The 14703-nt window shown below is 40.7% G+C and overlaps 1 pseudogene; it reads right to left on the minus strand.

Annotated features, from left to right (window-relative positions):
* Window positions 1-5046: 5046 nt before the first annotated feature.
* LOC140559655 (general transcription factor II-I repeat domain-containing protein 2-like) overlaps window positions 5047-14703 on the minus strand; it is a 65163-nt pseudogene continuing 55506 nt past the window's right edge.

Genomic DNA, 14703 nt, shown 5'->3' on the forward strand with positions numbered 1-14703 from the left:
GAATCATTTATTGTATTGTAGATTGTTTAACTGGCTGCTGCTGCTGTTGTTTTTCAGGCCTGTTGGCTGGTGCGTAAAATGCATGCGGTAGGGTAATGAGAGTTGGGTGGGATGGTGGTGTTGTATCAGTAACATGCAAAAAAAAAATCCTGAATCAATCTCTTGCTCATCGTCCACTTGCTGAGTCTGTGCCACTGATTGTGGTCGACTTTGTCCTCCATTAGTGGATCATGGCTGTATACTATAACTGGATAATGCTGCCACATTGTAAGTTTAGTAGTAGTTAGTGAACATGGATGCATGAGCAGTTTACAGTTTTATGCCCCCCACCCCCCTCTAAAAGATTAAAACATAAAAATGAACAGAACAGATGTAATTTTGACTTTAATTTTGTTTTACACCACAGGAAGTCAGCAATGATTTCAATTGACCTTTTATTAGAGACAACAAAAACGGTGTCTTTCCAGATTTTGTTTATTTTAAGGGGGGCACAGGCTTTAGATTGAAAAAAAAACTTTACAGGTTTTAGCAGCAAGATTCAGATTATTGATCATAAACTTTTCTTTTTCTTAAAGTGTTACAATATCTTTGACTTAAGATAAAGATAAGATAAGATAATCCTTTCTTAGTCCCACAGTGGGGAAATTTTCAGTGTCACAGCAGAAAGGGATAGCAAGACACTCAGTTACAAATAAAAATGTGGATAAATAATTGACACTATATACACACAATATAAATAAGAAGTAAAAAAAGCAATAACTATTATTTACAGATTATTGCAAATGACTCTTAATTGCACATGTGGGAGGGGGGTATTGCACACAGTATTTTTACATTAAGGGATCTCTATTCCCTGAACATGTGTGTGTAGTTAAGTGTGTGTAAATGTGGTCCGCTGGGAGCAGTGCTGGTTGTGGAGTCTGACGGTAGCAGGAAGAAAGGACCTGCGATACCGCTCCTTCACACACTTGGGGTGAAGCAGCCTGTCACTAAAGGAGCTGCCCAGTGCTGCCAGAGTCTCATGCATGGGGTGGGAGCTGTTCTTCAGCATGGATGCCAGCTTGGCTGTCATCCTCCTGTCTCCCACCACGTGCACTGGGTCTAAGAAGCACCCTAGGACAGAGCCGGCCCTCTTTATGAGGTTATTCAGTCTCATCTTATCTGCCGCCGAGATGCTACTGCCCCAGCAGACCACTCCATAAAAGATGGCAGATGCCACCACTGTGTCGAAGAAAGTCCTCAGGAGTGCTCCCTGAACTCCAAAGGACCTCAGTCTCCTCAGTAGGTAGAGTCTGCTCTGGCCTTTCTTGAAGAGTACAGCAGTGTTGACTGACCAGTCCAGTTTGTTGTTCAGATGAACACCCAGGTATTTATAAGAGTCCACTCTCTCGATGTTCATACCCTGGATGTTCACTGATGGAGGGGGGTGTCTGCTCCTGCGGAAATCCACCACCAGTTCTTTGGTCTTTCCTGCGTTTATCTGAAGGTGTTTCTGCAGACACCAGTCCACAAAGTCCTGACTGAATGAGTTCTCTGTACTCACTGTCCTCCCCATTGGTTATGAGGCCGACAATCGCTGAGTCATCGGAGAACTTCTGGAGGTGACAGGTCGGTGAGCTGGGTGAAGATGAACGGTGCCAAGACCGTTCCTTGAGGGGCTCCTGTGCTGCTGACCACCATATCAGAGACACAGTCCCGTGCCCTCACATACTGTGGTCGGTTGGTGAGGTAGTCCAGTATCCAGTTCGACAGGTGATTGTCCACTCCACAATGTCCCAGCTTGTCCTTTAGGAGCCCTGGCTGTATGGTGTTAAAAGCACTGGAGAAATCAAAGAAGGTGATCCTCACAGTGCTGCCGGGCTTCTCCAGGTGAGAAAGAAGGGTTTAAGTTTTGATGCTGGAGGTGGCAGTGATTTAGACCCGATAACGGCAAACGCTTTCACTCGGATTACATTTAAACAGCTTTTTATGTCTCTTGTTTTTTAGGCCCAGACCTGTTGAGGAGGAGCCAGCCAGAGCTCTGCAGAATTGTTTAGCAATCTCTTCAGTGCATCTAAACCATGGACTGATGGCCAGAAGTAATCAATCCTCTGGATTCAATCCACTAAAATGATTGAAAGAAAATGACATGAGCATCTGTACCCCATTAGTCTAAGCTCCCCAAATGTTATTTCGCTATACAAGCAACAAACTGTGCTAAGCAAGGGACTGTTCTTAACGGCAGGTCAAAGAACAGCCCAACCCTATCTCCAGAAAATGCAAATGTCAGTGACAGTTATGAGTGCAAAAACAAATGTATTGGACATGTTTGGCAGTTTATTATTCAATTGTTAATTTGTCAAACCTCTTAACTGTTCAAAGAATTTGGGGGAAATACTGAGATTGTTAAGTCTGAACACACAACCAACACATCATTCAGTTAAAGTCTATCTCAGAGTCTAATCAAGCTGTTTGGATCCTAATGCTTTTGGTGACTATATATGCTAGTAGTCCTCTACAACCTCCCTCTACAAGGTTTTATGGCTATCAAGAGCTTGAATGGCACCTGTCTGATTGATAGAAAGAGTGCTCATGGCACAAAGGGTAGAAGCCAAAAGGATTAGTGTCTTTTTGCAGGTGAGAAAACCCTGATGTTGTTGCCGCCTTCTCGTTGTGTTATTTGACAGCTTTTACCCAAATGAAGTTGAAGTTAAAACAAGATTGAACATTTTAAAGGAAAATGTGTATTTAGATATGTAATGAAGATATGAATTCATTTATTATTTGACTGTGGAATGAAACAGTTATTAGTCATACACTATGAATGTAAATGATGTGTAACTTAATAAAAAAGAGCATCATTTCTACATGTAAACTGAGTTTATCCTGTTCTGCTGGAAGAATGTGCAGGGAGCGTGGGATGGGGGAAGTGGTAGGAAATTAAATAAGCTATTCTGGCCCACCACTGGAACTGGTAATAGGAGGCTGGCACTTACGTACTTCTGGCTCAATTCGGATTATACCAGCTTCGACCAGGACTACGCGCTCCGACCATCCCATCAAAGACCATGCAGATTCTACATAACCATAAGGGCCAACAGATTTACAACAAGAGCTCGTCTTCCCCAAAACCTGCACCTTAACTCAAACAAATGACTCAAAATGTACTCAAACCCTCTGAACGTCAAAGAGTTGCATAAAATAAAATGGTCTTGATTCAGATATATACTTTGAATAACGCTCACTAATTTTTATAAGCTTAATTTCATCTTCTAGAACTTACTTTATAAGTGCAATTTTATGTTTCTACTTAATTAAAATATGTAAAAAGTTTATGTAGCTCATAAGCACCTTGAACGTTCTACAAAAGAAACTGTTAGAAAAACTACTTCATCTCCCATGTGAGTGTCTCTATACAATGTGATTTCCCCCCTTGTTGTTTTATAATATTTTCTATAATGACCTTACATCAAAATAAATCAGCCACACATAAAATACACATAAAACAACACTGCAAGTTCACTCTTTTCACACCACACTTGATTGGAGCCAATATGCTAACACAACAGCGTCTCCTTTTGAATTTAGATTTACTTGACAGCTTGGTGTTGGAAGTAACTGCTCACTCCAGGACAAGCCCAGATAGATGTGTTGTCAGTGCAGCAAGTATTTTCTCACAGGCGCTACTTGCATGAATCCACCAGCCAAGACGAGAACTACAATCATACGACACACCAGTAGTTCATTCCTTTAACAGAAACATCTCAGTGCAGAGAAAGCCGCGCAGACAAGACAACACACAAATTGTGTGCTATGGCATTCTGCTCTATGCCTTTAACAAACCACCAAGCTGTGCAATGAAAATGCCCTGACTTTTTTAATACTTTTTTTTTAACACGATTTTGCAGCAAAGGCTCTAAAACCTTTATATATCCATATGTCTTGACATAATCTGCTTTGCACAGTGAAGATAAATAAAAAGATGAGAAAAGGAATTACGAACGGATGTTAAATTGCTGGGATTTTAATATACTACACAGACTTGGTGTTTTTTCTGGATGTGTCTAAATGATTACCTAGGTCAAATGTCATCTACATAGAAATCCAGCAATACTAGCAGCTCATCTCCCAACACAACACTGTTGCTCTTGAAACACAACTCATCACATGACTTGTATATTATACAAAATGACTTGTATATTATAATGATCTGACTGTTGTTCTACCGCGGACAGAAGGTGATTATTGCCTAAAGGTACCTGTAAAACATTCAACAGTGGAAATAAACTGCAGTTGTGGTTCGACAATTTAGAATTGTTCTTTGTAGTACGATTGAGGCTTAAATGATGCTGAAAGCATGCTCTAATTTATACTGCTTCAGCTTGCTTAGACGTTACAATGGCAGTTTTACCACTGGTACATTCATTTGACACACAATGGAAATTCAGATGAAGCATTTAAGCATTTATTCTTATTATCAAATAAAATCAAACACATTTAAATAGATAAAATGAGCACAATTTTATAATGCAATTTTTTAATAAAGAGCCGCGTAATTGGGGTTTACATTTGATGACATCATCGTATATAAACGAGAGGTGAAAGGAGGGGCGCTGCACTTGAATACTGCAATTGTGACGTCTGCAGCTCAGCAGAATGATGGAACTGGAGGAGTTCGGAGCGGAGCTCACAATACTTGCACACCAGCTCAAAGAGGCAGGTGTTTGGGGTGCGGATCTCACAGCAGGTGGAGCAGAAGGTGAGCTTCCTGAAGGGGGAGCTGGAGCATCTTCTGAGGCTGAAAGACTTGGCGGAAGCTCGCTGTGCGGCCCTTCAGAAGCGTGTATGGAAGGTCTCAGCAGCCCTGGTGGTGACTGAGAGGGACCTGGAACTCTACAGGGTCCCAACACAGCCGGACGTGGAAATTGAGACCATCGCTCTCAAGGTGAAGAATGCCCTGGAGCGGCTGGGAGAAGAAGGGCTGGAGTTTGGAGATTAAAGCAAGAACATTCGTGGGATCAGGCGATTCCTCAGATAGAAGCAGATTAGAAGAGGGTCTTCAACGTCCTACCAGAGCCGGGGGAGGGCATCGGTTAAACAGACTGAGGAGTGGAGAGCAGCGAGGAAAGAAAAACATAAAATAGAAAAGAAAAAATATGAACATGAAGTTTATGATCTTTGTAGAAATGACATTTACATGCATGAATCAAACTGCATTTATAACTAATCTGATCAATAAAATAAGTAAAAAGTAGCTCTATGAAGCCTATTTGTTAAATACAAGTAGTTGATTAAATCAACACACTTACCAATGACGTAGGACATGTCCCAGAATCCTTAAAAACAGCACAACAACAATCCATCACAAGAGTTTCAGCCTATGGAGAAAATAGCATTTATATACATTTGGTTTTGAACATATCTTTTTATCTTGATGTTTTAACTTGGCATGTGGAATGTCATTTATTACTCTTACAATATGTTAAAAACAAAAAGCATTACAAATGACAATTTTACATTAAAATTCATTTACATTTGAATCAGGTCAACATGGTTATCAGAACTGCATATGCTAGCTATATGAACTCTATATGCTGTATGAAGAAACTGTTCTCTTCTAAAACATTTAGTTTCTGATTACAATGATGAACTGTGACCTTCTGCTGCTAAACGTGGAAATATGATGTTTTGGGAATATTCAGCTTACTTTAGCAAGAGTGTTTGTGCAGTGCATTTAATAAAACACTCCTGTGCCTCTCAAATCAGGACTAAATCTAGACTCAAAGGTGCTTTTGACTGACACAGTACCATTACCACAAACTGATGCTGTGTGGCCAAAGGTTTGTGGACGCCTGGTGCAATTTTGTTAGTTCAATTTGCATTCATTTGAGCAGATCAGACAGTTAGACAGCGCTAGCTAGCGATCTTTTAGCTATGCTTAGTGCTCCAATAAACTTACCAGAAATATCAAGCATGTACGTGGATTCATAAAGACAAACAAAATAAACTATCCTACAGTGTAACTGTGCAATAACAAAGTCTTCTCATATACGCTAACACTACCTCCCAGAAGCAAGATGTGTGTGTAAAATGTCTGCAAGCTGTGCTTGCACATGCGCAGTTATGTCTTAACCACCAAAAAAAATATCTAATTCAGATGAAGCAATTTTTATTTGTTAATTTTATTTATTTGTTTTTTATTTATTTGTTTTTTGTTAATTTTATTTGTTTGCTTTTGTGTTCATTTTATTATTTTTTTGTTTATTGTATTTATTTGTATTTATAAGCATTACTGCATTTACCCATTGCTGCACATTTCTACAGTAAGAAATGTCTGAAACTCATACCATGAATACATCAGGTACTGTTCAAGAATTTATGGGTGTGAATTCATAACAGTTTGACTTTTCAAAATCTTGTCTACCCAATACTAAATTGACACTTTACAAAAGTTTGCTATCCCATTACTCCACATTCCTACAGTAAGAAATGTCTGAAACTCCTACCATGAATACATCAGACACTGATGATTTTGTGGAGTGATATGATCATTTGGTTTAGTTTATTGAATTGTAAATTTATCCATCTTTATCATTTAGCTATGAAATGATATTAGCACAAGAAAGTCTTATTATGAGTAGGTAGGAAAGTGATGTTAAAATACAGTGGATTTAACTGAAAGAAGATTATTTTATGTTTAATATCAGAGATGATATGAATTTCCACCGTTTCAGACTGACCTTCATATATACATATATTCTCATCACTAGAGTGACACTGACTGACTGACATGGTGGTGGTTTGTTAGAGTTTGTTGTGCTGATTTGATTGGATCAGAAACAGCAGAGTGGACACAGTGTTTAAAACTGCTGTGTCTGATCCACTTGTACCACCAGCACCACACACACACACACACACACACACACACACACTCTACCACCATGTCTGAGTCACTGCAGCGGCCAGTTGGTGTATCTATTCCTTCATGTCGACTCCCCAGCTTTGACCAACAGAAGCCTATTCTGGCCGGCATCACAGTGGAGGTTATGAGGGGACCTCGGGCCATAGTTTCAGCGTCTTACTGGTTTTCTTTCCTTTTCTCCTTTTGTTTGTTTGTTTTCACACAATGTTGATAAATACGGACTGTTGTGTGGAGAAGCCTGGAGACGTATTCCAGTAGCACTGTTCTAAATGTTCCACAAAAGCAGAGCCAGAAATACTTACTTGTTTTGATTTCCTAACATAACACACTCTAACACATTTTAGGAATGGCCAAAATGACAAAATACGCTTTGGGGCCCCTCTGTATGAGTGGTACAAGAATACTTACTCTAAAGGGTTCCCTAATTCCCACAATGCAGTCCCAGGCACTGGAAGGTCAAGGCTGCAGAGGGCTTTGGTCACCATGGCATAAAGATCTGCATTCCCAATAGCCCATGCAGATACACCAGTGCAACGTCGTACATCTTCCTCAGCTGAACAGATAAAAGACAAGGTTATACTACCATAGTACAGATCCTTACACACAGCTACAGGGCTAGCTAGAAGGGTTCTGAGAAAGGAAAGGAAACCACACTTTATCAACACAGCAGTACAGTGGAATTTCACCTTGCCACCAATCCGTGGCAGTGAGCATACACTCACAAGTGAACAGGGCAGCAACTAGGGATGTTCCGATAAGATCCATTGACTCAGGATCAGGAACTGATCCAGGCATTTTTATTAGATCAAGTATCAGCTTCCAATCAAGTTCCAATCCTATCCATCTCTCTGTGAGCAAAACAAAACAGAGCTTTATTTTACATTATAAGTGCAGAGACGTTTCCACTTAGCAGCCAAAACAAACCTTAAAGTTGGCTTCTAATTCTAACTCTCCACTCCACCATGCAGATTTAAAACGATCATCCATTTATTGAAGATAAAGAATTATTCACCAGTTACTATTTGAGGAGCCGAGGAGGATTAGTAAGGACTTCACCAACCAGTGGCGGTTCTAGGGGGGTGCCGAGAGGGGCCCAGTGCCCCTCCTATAACACATTTGGACCCCCCTACGGCCCCCCTAAATTAGGCGTGTCTCTCCTCAACTCTGTGAACACACGGCGACAAAGATAAGCAAGGTAAGTAAAATGTAAAAGAAAACTGTTGAAAAATGTGGAAACTGTTAATGTAATATATACTGCTTTAGGTGTGTGTGTGCTCACTGCCCCTAGTGTGTGTGTGTTCACGACCACAGATGGGTCAAATGCGGAGGATACATTTATCTGTACATTTTTTAATTAGGATAAAGAGCTCATTCACATAAACATTACAATGTGCAATATCTCCCATTCTCATGTGCAATCGAGGGTCAATGTGTGTCAATTGTTTTGACTGTTATTATTTATATTGTATATATAATCTTAAGTGTGTGTCTTGCTATCCCTATCTTTTTGCTGCTGTGACACTGTGAATTTCCCCACTGTGGGACTAATAAAGGATGATCTTATCCTGTCTTACAATGTTTTTCAGAATGTGTTGCATATCAAGTCATTTATATACGAAGCGATGTGTTTGAGGTTCAGCCAAACTGATACTTTATTAATCCCGAAGAAAATGAAGGCAAAGCTAACGCAGCAATCCCCTCGTAGTGGTGGCTCGACACTGTTGTATTTATTTTCAAAAAGAGGAAAAATGATCAGTCACAAGTTATCTCACCTGTCTCTTCACACCTCCACCACATACAAACACATGCTGCACCCTGCACTTTGTGGATGGGCCCTTTTCACATTTCTGGGTTCTCACTTCTGTCAGTGTCTATCAGCAAATACCTGCTAACAGACATTAACAGAAGTGAGTGAGCAGTTAAAATAACTGCTACACCAGTTAAGATCAAAAAAGAAGCTCATAAAGCCAACTCAAGCATCATAATAAGAGTAAAAAATATATATTTATTATCACATCAATTACATCTTTACCATCTGATACAGTGTCTTAGGCTCCTAAGTGTTAGCGAAAGCTCTATAGCAGGGGTGTCAAACTCATTTTCACAGAGGGCCACATCACCATAATGGTTGCCCTCAAAGGGCCAGATGTAACTGTAAGACAGTATAAATGTAACTAAATGCAACCAAATGTAATGTAGAATAAATATTAGTACTCCTTAATGTTAAATAACTCTGAATTTATTACTTATTCAACTTATAAATATTTGAATAGATGAAAAATATGTTTGCTTGTTACTCTGTTAACATAACATAAATCCTGTTAATTTGTCAGGTTAAGAAACTCGTATTACTCCATCAATCAACGATCAAACTATCCAAGTGAATAAAGAAAAATATTATCAAACACAAGTTATGACATTAACTAACTCAAAACTTTGTCACAATTGAAAGGGGCAGAATAACAATACAACCAACAACTATGAGCTGCTAAGAACATGTGTAACAGATGTGGCATTTTACAAAACACAAATGGCTGCACACACCCTTGCAGAGGTCATACATACACTTAATGACAGACACAAATGAGGCTGAGATGCTCTGACAAACAGGAAAGTGGGCAAGATTGTCCTGCTTCACCTGGCACATCCATAGATCAAGTTTACGCTGGAAAGCGGTGATCATGTCGGACATCTGCGTGATGACTTGTTTGCGTCCCTGAAGCTTCTGATTCAGTTGGGCAAGATGTTCGGTAATGTCGCACAACACCACAAAGTCACACAGGCAGTTTGGAACTGACAGATCGGACATGGGTTTTCCTTTACCCTGCATGAAAAGAGCAATGCCTTCCCTAAGCTCAAAAAATCATTTGTGGACTTTGCCCCTACTCAGCCACCGCACCTCCGTATGGTACGGCACGTCTCCGTGCTCCGAGCCCATCTCCTGCAAGAACAGCTGGACTGACGGTGATTCAGGCCACGCGCCCGAATGAAGTTCACTGTGTTCATGACGGTGGTTACTATATCATCCATCCCCAGCACCTTCCCACACAAAGCCTCTTGATGGATAATGCAATGATAAGTTATAAGGTGCGCGTGACAGTTACTCTTCTGCATTTTCTCTTTCATTAGTCCAACCAAGCCCAATTTTCCTCCACACACTGCAGGTGCGCCGTCTGTGGTTAATCCAACCAAATTTTCCCAGGGCAATGCATTTTTATTTAAGGACTTCTGCACCGCATCGAAAATGTCCCATCCCGTTGTGGTCCCATGCATGGCAGCTATATCCAACAGCTCCTCAGTGACAGAGAGGTCCGACTTCACGCCTCTAATGAAAATGGATAGCTGCGCTGTATCCGTGCTATCTGTGCTTTCATCAAGCGCTAATGAAAAGGTTTGGTAGTTGCGCCTCTCTGCGGCCAGCTGTGTTGCCAGGTTTCCTGCGAGTTCCTTAATTCGCTCCGCGATGGTGTTTCTTGATAAACTGACATTTTTAAATGTCTGTATCTGGTCGGGACACACCTGCTCACAGACCTTCAGCATACACTGCTTCAAAAATGCACCCTCTGAAAAAGACTTAGACGCGCGAGCGATTTCTTCAGCTACAATAAAGCTAGCTTTCACTGCTGCGTCGTTTTGGGCCGTAGCTCTTGTGAACATATTCTGCTGCGATCGCAATTTGCCTTTTAATTCTTGTACAATTTGTTGCTTTTTTGAAGGCTAACTTTGGCATACTTAGCTCCGTGTTTGGGATCAAAGTGCCGACGTAAATTGTACTCCTTGACAACTGCCACCGTCTCATAACACAAAAGACATACCGTTTTTTCTCCTTGAAGCACAAACATGTATTCGCTTCCCATCCCTCTTGAAACGGTCTTCCATCGGCATCAGTTTTTCTTTTCCTGGACATTTTGGGATCATATTTGTAGCTAATTGTAGCTGTAATTCCACTTGTTGAAAAAAGCATAATCTGCATGCATTGTGGGGACATGTAGTTTAAGGTCAATGCACGCTTTAGAATTAGTCTAAAAGCATGCATTGACAATAAACTCCATTTCCCACAATTCATGCCAATTATGTAAGTATACAACTTTCCTGATACTAGGTTTACACAGTCTGATGGGAAAGGCCTAGGCTGACCAACCAGTTTCTGTAAGCAGAGGGTCCTCCATCAGTCCACTCCCAGTCATCATGCAGCAGGCCGATCCAGAAGGAAGTGCAGCTGTTCATCCCTTTATCTTCACTGCTTCATTCTGGTCCTGATCTCTGATGCTCACCAGATCAGTGTAGTTCCTTCTGCAGTAATTTTGAGCTTCATACCAGGTCAGAGACTGAGTGATTAGATGACAGCTGAAGGAGAGGTCAGTCCCATCTGTGAAGGTGCAAGAGTGGACACATCAAACCATATCAACCACCTGGGATACCATAACAACCACCTGGGAGACCATAGCAACCACCTGGGAGACCATAGCAACCACCTGGGAGACCATAGCAACTACATGGGATACCAGAGAGACTACCTCGCAACACCATAGCAACCAGCTTGCAACCACTTAGCAAAACCACAACAACCACCTGGGATATGATAACAACCACTTAGCAACACCATGGCATCCACCACATACCATATCGACCATACAGCAATGTCATAGCAACCACCTGGAAAACCACAGCAACAACCTTACATCTGTGCAACCATATAGAACTGTCATAGCAACCACTTTGATACCACTGCAATTTAGGTGGCATATTTAGGTGGGTCAGGTATTGCTACTTTAAGTCCAGTTCAGTTCCAATTCTTTGTTTTTTCAGACTGAAGTGTGGCACAGTTCTACCGTGGAACATCTACACCTACAGGATCTGCACTTTTAGTGTTTTGACCATTTTGGAGGACACTGCTATTCCTCCAGTGAAGGTGAGAGAAGATATGGCTAATGCTAAAGCATGCATTAGAGAATCCTGACATCCCAGCACTATTTTAAAAAGTTGAATCAGATTCAGCCAATACTCAATATTAAAGGTACCTGGACTGGATCAGAGATCTAAAAAAAAAATCTGGATTTGTCTATCTTACTCACAGTTCAGGTTTTCAGTAAATAAAAAAAATTAAAAAAACAAATTAAGCTTCAGGGGGAAACAGATTGTAAATAAATGCAGCAGAAGCTGAGAGGAGTAAACAGTTCAGAGTTCATACAGTTTAAACCTCTATAGTTAAGTCAGTTTTTACCTTGTTTATAACACATGAAATTCCTTTTCTCTGTGCACTGAAGACTTTCCCAAAACCCATCAGCCTTCATAGCAGCACAGCACGGCTCTGACCCACAGTCTCCTGTCAGAGCACTGAATGTAGCTTCATCACCACTAGACCATTTAGTACTGGACTGATTCCGGTACAGACCAGTCCAGGCAGAACCGATACCAGTCAGATTAATCAGTGCAGTGATGTCTTCCACATCGTACACAGTGACCAGGTCAGTGTAGTTGCCTCTGCAAGCTGCTCGAGCTTCAGTCTGAGTCATGTTTGTCTCAATGAGATGGAAAGTTCTGAGACGACTTTGTTCTGCAGGAGAAAAGACTGGAGAAATGTTCTCTAGTTAATGGAGCAGAACGGAAATGACAGGTGTAGGTGTGACGTGTGTAAATGTGAGAGTGTTTAATAAGAAGTTACTTGACTATGTGATCTAGCGTTCAGTTTGAAATAACATATTAACTTGATGTTGTTCTTTAATATTCAGTAATAACTTCTACAATATTGACCAGTCCTGTTACCTTTCTTACTGTAGTCCAGAGCGCTCCCCCCTCTCATACAGTCAGCACGGACATTTACAGACACTGATAGAGACAGAAAAGACAGTGAGTTTTACAGTGAGATCAGAGACACTGAATTAGGTAAGGTGTGTTATATTGATGGTACTGGACACTGCTGAGAGATGTAGAGTGTGTGTGTGAAGGCAGGACTTACTGTTGTAGCACAGAGCAGCAGAAACAGCATTACTGCATGGCACTGTTTCCTATTTCCCATTTCTCAGCTGCATACAGTTTAGTAATGGTGATGATCAAGGTTGAAAACCCCCCCAGTTTCTGTAAGCAGAGGGTCCTACATCAGTCCACTCCCAGTCATCACGCAGCAGGCCGATCCAGAAATAACTGCTGCTGGTCATTCCTTTAATCTTCACTTCTTCATTCTGGTCCTGATCTCTGATGCCTGACTAGATCAGTGTAGTTCCTCCTGCAGTAAGTCTGAGCTTCAAAAACATTTTGCCAGTACCGCTGTGGCGTGTCAGTGTCAGTGTCAGTGTCCGCTGTGAAGGTCCACGGTCTACACTTTTTGTGCGTTTTAAAAGTTTTTTGCACTTTTTCAACTTTTGTCAGATTTGGTTGGATTTTCATTTTTTGGGTCTTTTTTTTCACGTCAGGTCCACGGTCTACACATTTTGTGCATTTTAAAAGTTTTTTCAAATTTTCATGCAAGTGATGCATTTTGATGCATCTGGGGCATATTTTATGCTTTTTGAGTGTTTTCACCCTTTTTTGTACGTTTTTAACATTTTTTGCACTTCTGCAACTTTTGTCAGATTTGAGTGGATTTTCATTTTTTGGGTAAATTTTTTCACATCAGGTCCGCGGTCTACACTTTTTGTGCGTTTTAAACGTTTTTTCAAATTTTCATGCAAGTGATGCATTTTGATGCATCTGGGGCATATTTTAAGTTTTTTGAGCGTTTTCACCCTTTTTTGTGCGTTTTTTGCACTTTTTCAACTTTTGTCGGATTTGGGTGGATTTTTATTTTTCGTGTATTTTTTTCACAGCCGTTTTCATGCATGTTCGGTTTCACACCCGTTTTCAGGCACCGTTTTCTTTTCTTTTTTTGCCCGCGTTTTAGGGCATTTCCGTTTTACCACCCATTTTGGGGGAATGTTTTTTGCTCCCGTTTTCAGGCATTTTCTTCTTCTACCTGTTAAATCAGTCCATTCCCGAGTTTTATCTGCTATTCAAATCTAGTCCACTTCTGCATGCATGACAGCTCAGCACTGCTAAATCTTTTAACTCCAGCTACTTGCTCAAATGGAGAGGTTGAGAAGTGGGAAACTTCTGATGGTCAAAGTTTACATGTAGACGACTTTAATTGACATAAACTGTGACACTGTATTAGGGCACAGTAGTGGTCCATTGGGGTATCTTTTGAGTTTGTATATGGTTAATCAGAATGGACTTTTGTAGTAGATTTGTTAAGCATAGCTCACTTGTGGTTGTTTGTGTTCTAATAGACATTTTGGTGTGGTTGGTTTGGTGATTGTGAATTGTTTTTGGATAATCGCCGTCATGATGTTACCTAAGCAGGGATAATACCTCCGGACTGGATTTGGAATTAGGCGGTATTATATTTTGGGGGTTAGTTTGAGACTTCTGTAGGTCTGCTGGTGGAGATGAAAGTGGGGTGCTTACACTTTTGCTGAGCATCTCTTGAAGATAACCTAGGAGTTCTTTAGAGGAAAACTCCCAGCACTGTTTCAGCTGAAGCGGTGACAAATGTTCACCATCACAGGATGGATGGCATCAACCTCATCATACACTGTAAGACAAAAGCAGAAGATACACAAAAGCTTCATTATGATGTTGCAATAAATTGTAGAGATGAAGGCAGTAGTGAAGAGTAAAAAACCTAGAACAGTCATAAATATATTTTAATAGACTATAAAAGACACAATTATTCATATGAAGTTGGTTCATCACATCACATTTCATGGCTATACTGTTTTACCTCCCATTACTTTATTCCACTTACCCCTGAGAATCTTCCAAGA

Source organism: Salminus brasiliensis, chromosome 7, assembly GCF_030463535.1.
Source record: "Salminus brasiliensis chromosome 7, fSalBra1.hap2, whole genome shotgun sequence".
In the NCBI taxonomy this organism is placed as follows: domain Eukaryota; kingdom Metazoa; phylum Chordata; class Actinopteri; order Characiformes; family Bryconidae; genus Salminus; species Salminus brasiliensis.